Source organism: Dipodomys merriami, unplaced genomic scaffold, assembly GCF_024711535.1.
Source record: "Dipodomys merriami isolate MVZ:Mamm:240054 unplaced genomic scaffold, mDipMer1.0.p SCAF_1, whole genome shotgun sequence".
In the NCBI taxonomy this organism is placed as follows: Eukaryota; Metazoa; Chordata; class Mammalia; order Rodentia; family Heteromyidae; genus Dipodomys; species Dipodomys merriami.
The window spans coordinates 59840098-59856037 of NW_027202270.1; positions in this window are offsets into that span (position 1 = coordinate 59840098).

Consider the following 15940-nt stretch of genomic DNA (forward strand, 5'->3'; position numbering starts at 1 on the left):
GTTATACTGTGGGAGAAGGACATACAAAGCAACAAAGAAATCATCTTATAAATATGTTGGAAACAATAGCAAGGAAGAAAAAACATTTGAATACTTATCTTGGGGTTCATTTCACCTAACATCAACTTATCTGACCGTTTCTGCTTGTTTCAGACATATACTAGTTACTGCAAATAAGGGAAACCATGGGACCTATGTCTCTTTGGGCCTGGCTTACTTCACTTAATATAATTTTTTCCAAGTCTTTCCATTTCCTAACAAAAGGAGTAATGTCATTCTTTCTGATGGAGGCATAGAATTCCATTGTGTATATATACCACATTTTCTTGATCCATTCACCTACTTCTCTGAAGGGGAAAGAAGGATGGCTAATAGACTTAGCCTCCTTAGCCATAAAAGAAATGCAAATCAAAACAACATTGAAATACCACCTCACCCCATTTAGAATGGCTATAATCAAGAACTCTAATAACAACAGATGCTGGAGGGGATGTGGACAGAAGGGAACCTTACTGCATTGTTGGTGGGAGTGTAAACTTGTTCAACCACTTTGGAAAGCAGTATGGAGGTTCCTCAAAAGACTCCACATAGAGCTCCCCTATGACCCAGCAATCCCACTTTTGGGCATTTACCCAAATGTTCACAAACAAGACCACACTAAAGCTAGCAGCACAACTATGTTTATTACAGCATTATTTACCATAGCTAAGATAACCAACCCAGATGCCCCTCAGTAGATGAATGGATCAAGAAAATGTGGTATATATACACAATGGACTTCTATGCCTCCATCAGAAAGAATGACATTGCCCCATTTGTTAGGAAATGGAAAGGCTTGGAAAAAATTATATTAAGTGAAGTAAGCCAGGCCCAAAGAAACATAGGTCCCATAGTTTCCCTTATTTGCAGTAACTAGTATATGTCTGAGTCAAGCAGTAAAGGTCAGATAATTTGATATTAAGGGAAATGAATTCCAAGATAGGGACATGAGTGTTTTCTTGTCTTTCTTGCTATTGTTTTTAACATATTTATAATGTATTATGTGTTTTTTTGTTTATTTGGTATGTTCTCCCGCCACCATATGACCCCTGTTTTCACTGTATTTGATGTTGGTGCCCTACATCTTGTATATACATTTTTTAATTTGGGGAGGGGAAGGGAAATAACAAAATGCTTAAATAAGGATACAGGTTGACCCATTGTAACAATGAGATATACAAGACACTATGTTGAAAACGAACTTTACAACTTAGGTCGTCGGGGGAGGGAGAAGTTGGGGAGGTGTGGAGGGAAGAGATGATAGGGGGAAGACAAAGGAGGAGGTAACAATGTCGATAGGAAATGTACTCATTACCTTACTCATGTAACTGTAACCCCTCTGTATAGTATTTTTACAATAAAAACATTAAAAAAAGAAATAGAGGAGAGGCCTGGGATAATTTTTCAGTATCATAATAAATTTCTACAGGATTATTAGCATGGGAAGATTTTTTTTATTGCCCATCCATCAGGGCAGGGAGATGGGTGATGAGCATATGAGATGAAGATGCCTTATGTGGATGTTTTGTGTGGATGAAGAATCACTGGGCAAATAACTAAATTCTCCATCAGTTTTTCAGCTCTCACTGTGTATTAGTTTTCTAAAGTTACAACAAATACAATCTGGGTTGCTTACACACAACAAAACTTGTAATCCTTCACAGTCTAGCAAATAGACATTCAAAATAAAGATGTTGGTAGGGGTGGCTTATTTTCGGGGTGGGGAGAATCTTCCCTAGCTGCTGAGGCTTTCTGGAAGCACAAGTCTAAATCTAGCTGTGTTCTCATAGTGCACACTCTTGAGTGTGCATGTGTGTTTAGGCCTAATTTCCTCTCCTTCTACAGGGACATCAATCAATGATGAGGACTCTAATCTATGATGGCATCATCCTTCCAACTACAGTCATTTTCATTGGTCAGGACACTTTTCAAAGTGTCTCAAGTCCACTCACAACACATACAGATAATAGCAATATTATCACTGTGAGTATGTGTAAGTCACCAAAGAGCTTTGCCTAATCCTTGACACATAATACAATTCAAAGTTCAGCATTACAAGTAAGAAAGATTGGGGCAGAAGAGGGAAGAGGAAATTGACAAAGCTGTGAAGTTTCGTGCTGAATCAGAATGGAATTTTGTTATATTTCCACCACACCACACATATTTTTCTTTCTGCATTTATTAAGGGAAAAGTAAAAGGGGGGTTGGGAGAAAGGGCACATCTATTCTGAAAAGAGAATCAGGGGTTCTCTGAAATGACAGCTATGTAATTGTAAGGTGATGTTTGTAAGCACAGGTTATCTGAACGCTTTTATGTTCCAGGACCTTCTGGTGATTTTTTAATTAAGTTATTTATTGTGAAAATACTGTACAGAGGGGTTACAGTTACATGAGTAAGGTAATGAGTACATTTCCTATCAAGCATTGTTACCTCCTCCTTCCCTCCCACCTCCTCAGCTACACCCTCCCACCCCCACCCTGCCTAAATTGTCAAGTTCATTTTTCAACATAGCGTCTTGTACATCTCATTGTTGACTGAAGTTGTCCAGAAAAACCTCAAGTTCTAGAAAGAAATAATCATTGCAAATTATCATCTTTAGGAAATGCTTAAAAGCTCATGAATAGAAAACTATACTATTGCATATGTTTCATTTTAGAAAAATAATAAGAATATTACTGTCTTGAATAGGTGGCTAGAGCTTTAACACAATGATACTTCTGAAGGAAGAAGCTCTGTAAACCATGAGTTGCAAGTTAGGTGCCTGTGACTCCCACCTGTAATCCTAACTACTCAGGAGGCTGAGATCTGAGGATTGAAGTTTGAAGTCAGCCCAGACAGGAAAATCTCTGAGTCTCATATCTCTAATTAAACAGAAAACCTGAAATGGTGCTGCAGCTCAAAGTTTCTGAAAATTTAAGTACAGCAATAATTTTTAATGCCAATCTGAGATGTGGAAAATATCAACCAGGTAATCATTTTATTTATTTCTTTACTTCTTTACCTATGTATTTATTTTTGTTCAGGTACTGGGACTTAAACTCAGGTCCTGGGATCATACTTGGCTTTTTCATTCAAGACTGGCACTCCATCACATGTGCCACACTTCTACTCTGTCATTTTGCTGTTTATTTGGAGTTAAGAGTTTCATAATCTTTTCTCTCCAAGCTTGCTTTTTACCTCAATTCTTATACCTTCGCTTTGTGAGTAACTAGGATTTTAGGCATGAGCCACCAGCACTGGCTGGATTGCCATTTTAAATAGAATTCAAAGCACATGCAATTTGGCTAATTTCTCTAGAAATTACTCTGTGAGAAATGAACAAGGACTTTTCTATTTCAGTAATTTCAGTTGCTAAAATACAATGAGAGTTGCTTTCATTATTATTATTATTAATTATTATTAGTTGGTTATGGGGCTTGAACTCTGGGCCTGGGTGCTGTCCCTCAGCTCTTCAGTTCAAGGCTAGTGCTCTACCACTTGAGCCACAGCACCATTTATGGTTTTTTTATGGTTCACTGGAGATCAGCATCCGGAGTAGCTAGGATTACAGGTATGAACCACAGTTGCCCAGCTTTATTTTTTCTTTTTAAAAACGAAGAAAAAATATACTTTACTAAACTCAAAGTATTTGTACTCACTTGCTTTGCAAAAGAATGTTACACTCTACACTGATAAGCATTATTAAAATCTGAAAACTTTACTAAGTACTTAAGTGTAATAATATTTACTTCAAATATAGTTAAGAATTTGTAGGGAAACAGAAAAGAAAACAAAAGAAACACATTATTCTACAAGAATAATTATACCAGGATAAGAGAAAGCTTGTCAAAGCCTAATTTAGTGTGGAAAATTAATTATCAAAGGTATTACATATAATTGTCCACCAAATTATACCTGACATTAAATCAAAGGAAAACAGAAACACCTTAAATCATTTCACTTTATATACAACACCAGAGGATTTAGTAGATGAGAACCTTGTGAGAACACAATGTATCATTTTTAAAAATAAAAGTAGCAAGGTTGTGTCTTGGTTTAAATCTTCTAAAACCATGTTTTTTTTAAAAAAAAAAAATATATATATATATATGTATTATTTCCTTTCCCCTTAGAATAGTTTTATCACTCCTCAAATGAGTTTTCTCTAATCATATATATTTTTCTTAAAGTACTTCCCACTCTGTGTGTGTGTGTGTGTGTGTGTGTGTGTGTGTGTGTGTGTGTGTGTGTGTGAGGGAGGGAGAGAGAGAGAGAGAGAGAGAGAGAGAGAGAGAGAGAGAGAGAGAGAGAGAGAGAGAGAGAGAGAGATTCCTCAAGGTAGATAATTAGTAGATCGTTAAATCAAGTGGGTTTTTTATTATTTTAATATGCCCTTCTTGATGACCATTTAGCATTTTAAAAGGGTGACATTCATCTAGGTAAAGTTCTTTTCTATGTTTTTAAATAACAAAATGTCAATTCAATTTTGAATAAAATAATTATAATAAAACATTGCTGACTGCATCCCTCACTAAAACAATACCCCCAAAGACTTTGTGAGAAAATGCTGGTTTAGAGATAAAAGTGACTGGCAGATCATGTGGATGAAAAGCAGCACAGAGGGGGAGCCTGGCATGGGTATAGTTCTGACAAGTAATACTGGAAACTTGAAACTAAAGTGTGTGTTAATCAAAACCACCCATCAACTTGTAGGGTCACTAACCTTGAAGAAATGAATGTATTTCCTGGTCAAATATTTTCTGAATAGGTGCTCAGAGTTTACTCAGTTTCCAGGCTCTCATTCAGGTCTAGATTAATTTATTTGACTTGAAATTTAAATTCCTCCTTCCAACAAAACAGATCTGTTCCAAACCATTTGATGTTAGCTTACCACCATTTCTCAAAAAAAAAAAAAAAGGCCAGCAAACAAACAGCAAACAGCAAACAACAACAACAACAACAAAACACTCATGAAAAAAAATTCACTGATGGCAATAGAAACTGAGAATCCTTGGGATTGAGAGCGCAGGTGTTGATCTTTGAGTCTTTGGGCTGTTGTCCTGTGGCTTTTAATTAGAAATGTTCCCATTTGCAACAACACGCAAGTGTGCGATTGACCTCTTAAAACTCCATTCTAGCAGTCTCAAAAGCAAGTTGTAGATTTTATGAAAATTGGAAAAACAATCACAAGTAAATTCCTGTGTGATTTTCCCCTTCTATTTCCAGTTATTCTAAAATTTCCCAGAGCAAAAGACTAAAACTGAAACAAAAGAAATAATCAATTATTGAAAGATACTACATAAGATGCAAAAGTAACTTGAAGTCTGAGTGTTCCTAGGGCATACAAAGGTTCTTGCATGTTTTTAAAGCTTCCTAGCCGCTATTATAACTATTACAGTTGCAGGCTTGAAGTGGAAAGAAATGAACTATGAAAGTGCTGTTTAGTATGATGGGATTGTCTTCTGGCTGTACAGTCTGCAATTGTTAAGAAAGCAGTATGTGCTATGCATGTGTTCCCAGTGTGCATAGCTTTTCATAGTCATTGAATAGACCATGAGTGTGTAAGAAAGAATTGAAAAAGAAAATCACACCACTCTGACAGAGGCTGAAAGCTGTAGAACACCTTGCAATCCCATGCTGAAGGTGTTTGTTCAGTAGAGAGCTCCTCTAAAGCAGAGTGAGGGAGAGAAGTCCCTGTGGCAATGGGAAGATGCTTCACATAAACAGACTGTGTCTTTTCAATGGGATGTAACACAACCTCAAGAATGAAGGCAAAACTCCTACCTCCTTACCGTTTGGCACAATTCTGATTTAGTGGGGCACAGTTCATATTGGTAAGTTTCTCCTTCTCTGTCTGAACAGCCAGCCATCTGGTAGCTCAGTTTGAGGATAGGTATTTATCTGCTGAAGACTTCAATACACAGCATGCCTCAAGCTCATCTCTGATGTAATAAATCTGAAAGCCAAATATGAGTTTGGGAGAGAAACCCAGAAACACTGCCTGAGGCCTAAGAGAGGGTAGAAGTAGGTTATTACTTAAATCAGAGCAATTTTTTAGTTAGTAATGGCAATGAAGACTGTCCCAGTAAAATAGAATATACCTACTTATAAGGAGACTTTTAAAAATTGTTTCTCTTTATAATTGGAAATGATCTTTTACAGAAAACTATAATACCTGGTGATAATTTATGTTCAAATAAGTATATTTGTTTATAAAATATGAGATCAATTAGGGTCTCATATCAAGTTAGATGAAACCATCTTAAGTGAGTTCTCTATTTCCAGAGTCTTCTATTAACATATTCAAATACAATATTTTAGGCATTAAAATAATGTTATTCAAGTCAGGCACCACTCATACCTGTAATCGTAACCACTACCACTCATACCTGTAATCGTAACCACTCTGGAGGCTGAAATCTGAGCATCTCAGTTTGAAGCCAGACTGTGCAGGAAAGTCCCATGAGACTCTACCTCCAATAAACCAATCAGAAAAGGCCACATGTAGCACTGTGGCTCAAGTAGTAGAGCACTAGCCTTTAGTACAAAGAAGCTCAGGGACAGCACCTAGGCCGTGAGTTAAAGCCCCAGGACTGATAAAAATAAATAAATAAAAAGAATGTTATTCAAAAAACAAATAGCACATAAAATAAATTCTGTGAAAAAAGAAAGCACAAATTCTAGTCTTCTTTAGGTAAGTATCATAAGTGGATAGTTTTTAATCTACTTTTTTCAGCACTGAAATCTAATATTAATTTTGTTTCAGGATTTGTATTTAGCATTCCTGGTCCTTTTGTAAAAGACAGAGACTGCACAATACCATTATCAAGATGGTATAGTCATCTACTGAGTTAAGATAAAATTTGCCATGTTTTTTAAAGTTACTTTTAAGTTTATTGAGCACAATTGACAATCACTTTAGTCAAATTAACTCCAGACCGGTACATACACAAATTCTAGAAAGCTAATTATATTTTTCTCTGACACACACACACACAAATTTGAAAAGCTATCCTGTTACCTAAGAGGCTGCAATAGTAAGCATTTAAGTTAGTTTGACTGACACAGCAACAAGTAGGATGGCAGATTCAGGCCATTCCAAGGAAACATTTCACCAACCATCTTTTATTATATAGTATTTGAAGTGTTTCCAGAAAAAGATATGTACTGTTTTTGTCAGGCTAAAATGTTTGAAATATAAAAATAAGACCACTCTTTGTATCATTCTTTCATTTGGTAATAAATAGGTTCCTGGTGGTAGCTGATGTCAGTTGCATGTGTAAATGTGCGTGCGCACATACGTGCCTTATGTGTGTATGTGTTTGTGTGTTAAGTATTATATAAGATAATGTATGGAGATACTTTGTACAATAGAGGTAGTATACAATCTAAGAAGAAATGTGTATGAATCAGTTAGTTACACTTATCAGAAAGAAGAGACTACTTGATGACTGGGAAAGAATTTTCAAAAAGACTTCTTTTTTAAAAAAAAGACTTCTATTTTAAAACAGGCACTATTCTCTCACGGTTTAGAGGCTGGTTTCTAGGTCAAAGATAGTCTGTTATCTTTAACTTCATGAATGAATATAGAAGATATAGATGATGCTGTTTTCCCTCCTTCTGGTCTCACTTTTCCTAACTTACTTAAGCTTTCTAGAAGTTTGACCTTCAATTTATTTTTCATTAGAAACTTCAAAACCCTATAGATTTTGTTAGGACTCCAATCCACTTTACACTCTTCTACCATTACTCTTTTCAGCAGAAGGGTTGCCATTATTCATGATGTAATCTAGTCCACTATGCCTATTATTTGTTTAACTTTTTCTGTATATGATCCTTGTCATCCTAATTATACTGCAATTTCTTTTTTTAATTTTTTATTGTGAAAATACTGTACAGAGAGGTTACAATTACATGGACAAGATAATGAGTACATTTCTCATCAAGCATTGTAGCCTCCTCCTTTGTTTACCCTTCCCATCCCTTCCCATCCTCCCCCCACCCCCCAATCCTCCCCGACCCCCCGACCCCCCATACTGTAATTTCTATGATAGCAATACAAGAGTTCAATAAGATCTAAATATCATATTAACCATCATAAGGTAAGAACTCAAGAATTATTCAGAGGCAAATGCATGTCCAGAGAAAAGTTTTATTTGTTTCCTTGGTGTTCTAAGTAAAAGCATTTTAGTTTTTATCAATCCTAGTACTTTCTTAATTCAGATACTTGGATAAAGAGTGGGCAATATACTTTCTTGTTAAGTAGTTGCCAGAAAGAAAAGAAAAATACAAAAATAAGAATTGCACTGAAAAAATCTTGACTGACTTCTTCAGAATGCAGACAATCATGTAATATGCAAATGTTTCCAGTACCTTCATAACACAGGCAGCTCCTTCATATGGACTAATTGCTCTGAGTTGTCCAATATTGCAGTTACATATTCTCAAATAGTTCAGTATAAATCTCATAAAATAATATAGACTTACCTAAGGCTTCGCTTCATATGCCCAAGATGGAAACAAAATACAAACATATTTAGATTTACTGAAAAAGTTCTACTAGTAAAGATACAGAACAGAATGAACATAATATAATGTAAATTAAATATATGAACATAATGTAAATATGCAATGTATTCATATAATCTAAATAAAATGATTTCTCAGTTTCTTTTGATAGGGTTCTCTCATTTTAAAGTGAGATTTACACATTATATGCATATATATAGACATATCAAAGTGGAACTGCCTTGTACAATTAATCGATGCTAATAAAGATGTATTTTTAAATGAGGATTTACAATGTTAGTTTCAATTAACAACACTAGATTTCCTACCCATAAATCCTAAGATCCAGGAAAGTCATTTGTGAAGACAGAACAAAATCTGAATTTTTTTGTGTTATCATGTCTAGCAAAATATAATATGTGGAAATCAATGTGCTCTACTTGATGAAAATCTTATGAGCTATCGTTTTATGTTTTATACACCAACATTATGTTTTTGAGACATGAGTGCTATGCAATTAAGTAAGTAGTAATTTAACAAGCAGTGTTCTAAAAACACTCCAGTCTCTGATGCTGATTGATAGCAGTGTGGAATAGCTGGAGCTAATATGAACCTGCTGAGTTCCTAACACATTCCACTTAATTGAATGTTATAATAGTCAATGTTATCATTATTTGTATGTTATCTTCATCCTCACTGTGAATATTAAATCATAAACTCAAATAACTTAGAATTAGACTTTATGTGACCTAATAAAAAAAAGTGGTGGAATCTGAAGAGATTTAGGGCATCAAGATAAGCTAAGAGTATTTTTCTTTCTGTAATGTAATGACAGATTAAAGTAATTACTGCCAAAGGGAAGTCAGATAGAAAAAGTAGCATGACTCATAGGAGGAAATTCCAATCACATACTAAACTCAGATGCAATAGAATATAAAATTATTGGCTATAATGCTCATCATCCCTTTCTAACATTTAAAATAATACAAATTAAAAAACTTTTCTGTTGAATTTTTTATTGTGAAAATACCATACAGAGGGGTTACAATTACATGGGCAAGGTAATGAGTACATTTCTTATCAAGCATTATTGCTTCCTCCTTTGTTTCTCCTTCCCATGCCCTCCCATCTCCCCACCCCCACCCCACCCACCCCATGCACCCCCACCCTCCCATAAATTATATTAAGTGAAGTAAGCCAAGCCCAAAGAAACATAGGTCCCATGGTTTCCCTTATTTTCAATAACTAATATATGTCTGAGACAAGCAGAAACGGTCAGATAAGTTGATGTTAGGCGAAATGAACCCCAAGATAAGGTCTCAAATGTTTTGTTTTTGCTATTGTTTCTAACATATTTACAAGATATTTCTTTGTTGCTTTGTATGTCCCTCCCCCATGGTATAACTCCTGTTTTCACTTTATTTGATGTAGGTATAATTTGTGGAAGGGAAGGGAAAAAACAAATTGTTTAAATAGGGATACAGGTGACCCCATTGCAACAATGAGTTGTACAAGATACTATGTCGAAAAATGAACTTTTCAAATTATGTAAACTTTTCTACTGTGGCTTGGAGGGCATTACATGCTAGACGTACTTATGGTGAAGGATCACTCTTACTTTCGTTGTGTGTGGCATTGCACAGGCAGTGAACTGAGAACTTTTGCATAAATACCTTGTGTGTTCAGTACCAATTCCTCATAGACTCAATATGAATTTCAGATGCATGTTTCTTATAAAGTATCAAGTGCATAAAGAACCAAGACTTCAATATGAGAAATTCACTATGGACTCCCTTTGTGGCAAGAACACTGAAAGTATAGTCAGAATGATCTTGAAATATAAAACACATTTGTATTAACTATTGTTAATCATCAAGACTTAATCCTCCAGTATGAGACTGTGTTCATTGGATCAACACCTCACTTTCACTTCATTACCCCCCCTCCTTTCACCCTGGTCAGCACCGCTGTCTTCTGTATCTACAATATAGATTTATATAATAACAAGACCAAAGACTCTTTGTCTTTCTGTGCCTCCCTGGCTTTTTTACATATATAAGAATTTTACTATTTCTTTCTATGAGAATCACACCCTTGAAATTTTTCCTGTCACATTTACTTCTTGAATTAGGTATATTGATAGCGTCATACCAAAATGCAGTATTTTTCATACTCATTAAATTCAGCCCATTTTTGTTACCCCGTCTCTGTCTCTGTCTTTGTTTCTGTCTGTCTGTCTGTCTGTCTGTCTGTCTGTCTGTCTGTCTGTCTGTCTGTCTGTCTGTCTGTCTCTCTCTCTCTCTCTCTCTCTCTCTCTCTCTCTCTCTCTCTCTCTCTCTCTCTCACTCTTGAACTCTGGGCCTTGCCACTGCCATTTGGACTTTCTGCTCAGGCTGACTTTAAATCTTGATCCACAGAAGTCAGTCTCCTGAGTAGCTAGAACTACAGGGTGAGTCACTGATGTCTGGCCAATATTTATTCTCAGTGATCTGATAAACCTGAATGTTTAAACAATAAAAAAATAAAGCTTCATTTTCTTCTATTTTTTAAGTTATAAAGCATTCCCAATAATTCCTAAAACCTATAATTCCCATAGATGTGAAGGAGCTAGTAGTATTTTTCTGTGTTTGGTTTAGTTTTCTCTGATTAAGAATATATTACAAATAAAACAACAGCCCTTTGTACTATCCTTCTCCTTGCCCCCTTTTTCTATACTTGATATTTTCTTCCATTTCTGTTGTAGTTTGTCAGCATTATGACTATAACCCATCAAATAAGATCAAGTGAGGAAGTTTTCACTTGTGAAAAAAATTGGATTGGTGCTCAAAAACCTGGATTGGAAATAATTTAAATAGTGCAGACTTTCATGCAGCACCATTTTCTACTATGACTTATATCTAATGAAAATAAAATCCATATCCTATTTTCAAAATATATTCAGAAATAAATCACATTTATTGATCTTCACCAAAAAGACTAGACCATCACTATGACCTTGAATTGCTGCAATATTCTCTTTTATTTTCTTGGTGTGTGTGTGTGTGCGCGCGCGCGCACAGGCCAGTCCTGGGGTTTAAACTCAGGGTTTAGGCACTGTTCTTGAACTTTTATGCTTCAGGCTAGTGCTCTACCATTTCAACTACAGCTGCACTTTCAGAATATTGGTGATTATTTGAAGATAAGATTCTCAAAAACTTTCCTGTCCAAGCTGGCTTCAGATCTCAGCCTCCTCAGTAGCTAGGATTTACAAGTCTGAGACACTGGCACTTGGCTGCATAATCCTTTTTTTTTTTTTTTTTTAATTGTATTTTATTTTATTTGAGAACATACTGTACAGAGGGGCTACAATTACATGGGCAGGATAATGCATACATTTCTTACCAAGCATTGCAGCCTCCTCCTTTGTTTACCCTTCACTTCCCTTCCCCGCCTCCCCCCTCCCCCCACCCAATTTTACCCCCCTCCCCCCACCCAATTATACCCCCCTCCCCCCCCCACACCGACATTGTAAAGCTGGTTTTGACATGACATTTTGTACTTCTCATTGTTGCAACAGGTCCACCTGAATCCTTAAACGACTTGTTTGTCCCCATCTCCTCCACATGTTATACTGACATCAAATATAGTGAAAGCGGGGGTTACACTGTGGGGGAGGGACATACAAAGCAACAAAGAAGTAATCTTATAAATGCGTTAGAAACACATGCATGAAAGAAACGAAAACATTAAAATACATATTTAAGGGTTCATTTTCGTAACATCACATTATCTGACCTTTTCCGCTTGACTCATACCTATACTAGATATTGCAAATAAGGGAAACCATGGGACCTATGCTTCTTTGGGCCTGGCTTACTTCACTTAATATAATTTTTTCCAAACCTTTCCTATTTGAATTTTTCTTCCCACAATTTATTCTTAATATAACCATGTGAATCAAAGTATACACAAAACTAGTTCACAACTAATGGCATCCTCTCACTCTTACAAAAATCAAGAAAATTTACAGTGCTTTGTGGGTACCACAATCACCTTATCCTATCTTCTGCCACCCTCTCTCTCTTGCTACCCCTGTGACTCTTTTTTTTAAAATCACATTCTCCTTAGCTCTATCTGTTTCTATTCCGCCATTTCCTTTCCATTTGCTTTAATACAACAGCCAAGTTCTCCTGGTAGGATTTGGATACTTTCTTCTTTTCCTGGGATACTCTTCTCCAAGTATGCCCTTGACATAAGCCCTTCTTTCCTCTAGGTCTTTGTTTGAAAATTTGGCCTCCTCAATGAGGCTTCACTGAAGAAGTTGTGATCTTCTCTTTCACCCTAGTACTTTAAATCTTTCTTCCCAATTGTATTTGTCTCCATGGTACATATTCCCAAGAAATAAATCCAAAAGTCTATTACTTCCATGGCTCTGTCCAAGGTCCCCTGCATGATTCTTCATGGTTTCCTTAAAGGCAGGTTCCACTTCTCTAAGCTTGCACAATGCAGAACTTTCATCTCCTTCACTTGCTTTTTATTTGTTTCTTGTCTAGCTTCCTCCAAAGGAATGAAATCCCCACAAGGAAAGAGTGTTGTCATTTTGCATCCCTGGTATTCCCACAGCATGCAGAGGAGTCTCTATCTGAAAGACAGTGTATGGTAAATACTGAATTAATTAAGAAAATCAGTAGAACTCATGGAGAAAAAAAAAGAATCCAACTACATTGGAAATGATCTGTACAACTTGGGAGGGGCTGGGGGAAAGGAAAGAAGAGAAAAATGAGGGAAGAGGTAACAAGGTAGACAAGAAATGTAATCACTACCTTACTTACATAACTGTAACCCCTCTGTACATCACCTTGACAATAATTTTTTTAATTCTCAATTTCAAAGAAAAAATTATCATGAGCAGAATGAAATGGCAATAAGCTGTTTAGGAAAATAATTGCTGAAATTTTGACAAATGAATGCTGAATGTCTTTAAATATGCAAAATAACAACAACAACAAAAAAAAGAACCACCTAAACTATTTTGGAGAACAGGGGAAATTTTAAGTATACTATGGGGAAAAATGTAGGCAGAGCTCTCCCAGTTTGAATGAAGTAGTACTTTTGCTCCCTTGGAATAAAGATTCCAGCAGGTTAGATGGAGGTAGCCAAGAAGTGATAATTAAATTATTTTGCTTAGTACTTAGTCTGTAATATCATTCTTATGTTGATTCTATTACAGAGCATCTGGAGCAGTTCAGACACCACAGACTGTTAGCAGAAAACACAGTCACGTTGCTTTTGTCTTCATCTTTTTAAAGGCTCATATTTCTTTTCTTGATACAATAGCAATTTAGGGAGTATTTATTAATGTTGAGTAAGAAAATGATTCGTTATGAATCATAAACTGCAAACGCAGGCGCCGCTTTTGTTCTACTTTCTTTAATTATAAGCAATATTCATATGTTTATTTGAATGTAGGCTCAGATTCTTGTAAAACTAGTGGTAGAATTGTTTATTTATAGAAAATGGTCTTTGAACAATTACCTAGAATTATTAAATATTGTTAAATGGATGGTGAGGCTGCCCTGGCATAGCATCTATCTTTTATTTTATTTATTGCTTTTTATACTTAATTTTTTCTGGTTATAAAAAGAATTTATTCTAATTTTAAAATAAATTACAATATTTGCAGAAAAGCACAGAAGAAAAGAAAAAACTTTTCTCACCATGTAAACAGTTTCTATTTTGTATATTTATAATACCTTGTAAAGTGTATTTGAACAAAGCTGGGACCTCAATTTCTATAATATTTTGCTTCTTATGTTTATAATGAGACTTCATATTGTGAGCACTTTTTTCATATTATATATGCTCCTGTTATATATTTCTCATATTTTAAGATGCATAGTTTTAATTTTAGAGATTCATTATGTTTGATTCATATGATAAAATTGACCATATTCTCATATCTTTGTATAGAGTTAACTGAGGTTTAGCACCTTAGTCTAATCAAGATCAAAACTGCATTCAATGAAACCAGCGTATGGTTCATTTTTTTTCAGGTCCTTTGCTGTACAGGGAGTTAGGCCACCGAAAATGTGTTAGGCTCTTTGCTCTAAATTTGTCTTTAGGCCTGTATGACTATGTATCAAAATGTGAACTGCTCAAATTTCCAATAGAGATATTGTGGCTCAATCAGTTGGCCTCCTATTCACGGCCCTGGCTATGGAGAGCCCAACCTAATGAGCAAGACTGTATAACTTTTCTAAGGCCTTGAAGAAGCTAAAAAGTGAGCTGAAAAGCCTTTCCAATGACTTCTAGATACTAAAGTCTTAAAAAATTAGGCATCTAATCCTGTACGAAGACCACACTGACACAGAAGAAACCAACCAAGACTATGAATTATCCTATGCCAGTGATTTCCAAAAAATCCTGAAATCTATACTGCTTGGGAAAGCAGCGTAATGATAATAGACAGTGTTCTCAATACTCTCACCTTGTTTCAAGGAAGAACATCTCCCTCTCCTTACCAAGGTACTGCGCCCTGGCTGATCTAAAATATACTATTTTAAAAAATATTTTTGCCGGGTGCCAGTGGCTCATGCCTGAGTAGCTTAGCTACTCATGAGGCTGAGATCTGAGGATTGTGGTTCAAAGCTACCACTCTTATCTCCAATTAACCACCAGAAAACTAGAAGTGGTGCAGTGGCTCAAGTGGTTGTGTGCTCATCTGGAGCTGAAGAGCTGAGGGACAGCACCCAGATCCAGAGTTCAAGCCCTACAACCGACAAAAATAAAAAATAAAAATAAATAAAATATGCTTCCAAGCTGGGCACTGGTGATTCATGCCTGTGATTCATCCTAGCTATTCAGGAGGCTGAGATCTGAGGAGCATTGTTCAGAGCCAGCCCTGTCAGGAAAGCGTGTGAAACTCTTATCTCCAATTAACTATCACCCCCGCACAAGTAAAACAAACAACAAAAATAGAAGTGGAGCTATAGCTCAAGTGTTAGAACACCAGCATTGAGCAACAATACTCAGAAACAATGCCTAGATATTGAGTTCAAGCCCCAGAAATAGCACATACACACACGCCCCCCTCTCTCTCTCACACACACACAATAACCTTACATTGTAAACATAAGCAGTTGATCAGTGGAAAATTCCACCATATATCCTTTCAATACCTACACACTTAGATTCAAAGTTTGAGACGAGAACATTCTTAGACTTAAGCATTGCCCCCACAGAAGAGTGAGAATAAAGTATTTTTAAACTGTAAAAGCTAAAATTAAATTGTTAAATTTAAATTGATTAAATTAAATTGTTAAATGTGAATTGCTTACTTCTTAGTTAATTTTCTTTCCAGTATCTTCATATGTACCAGCTTATTCCTTTATATACAAATCAAATTCCAGACCCTTATTGGTTTATAAGATGATT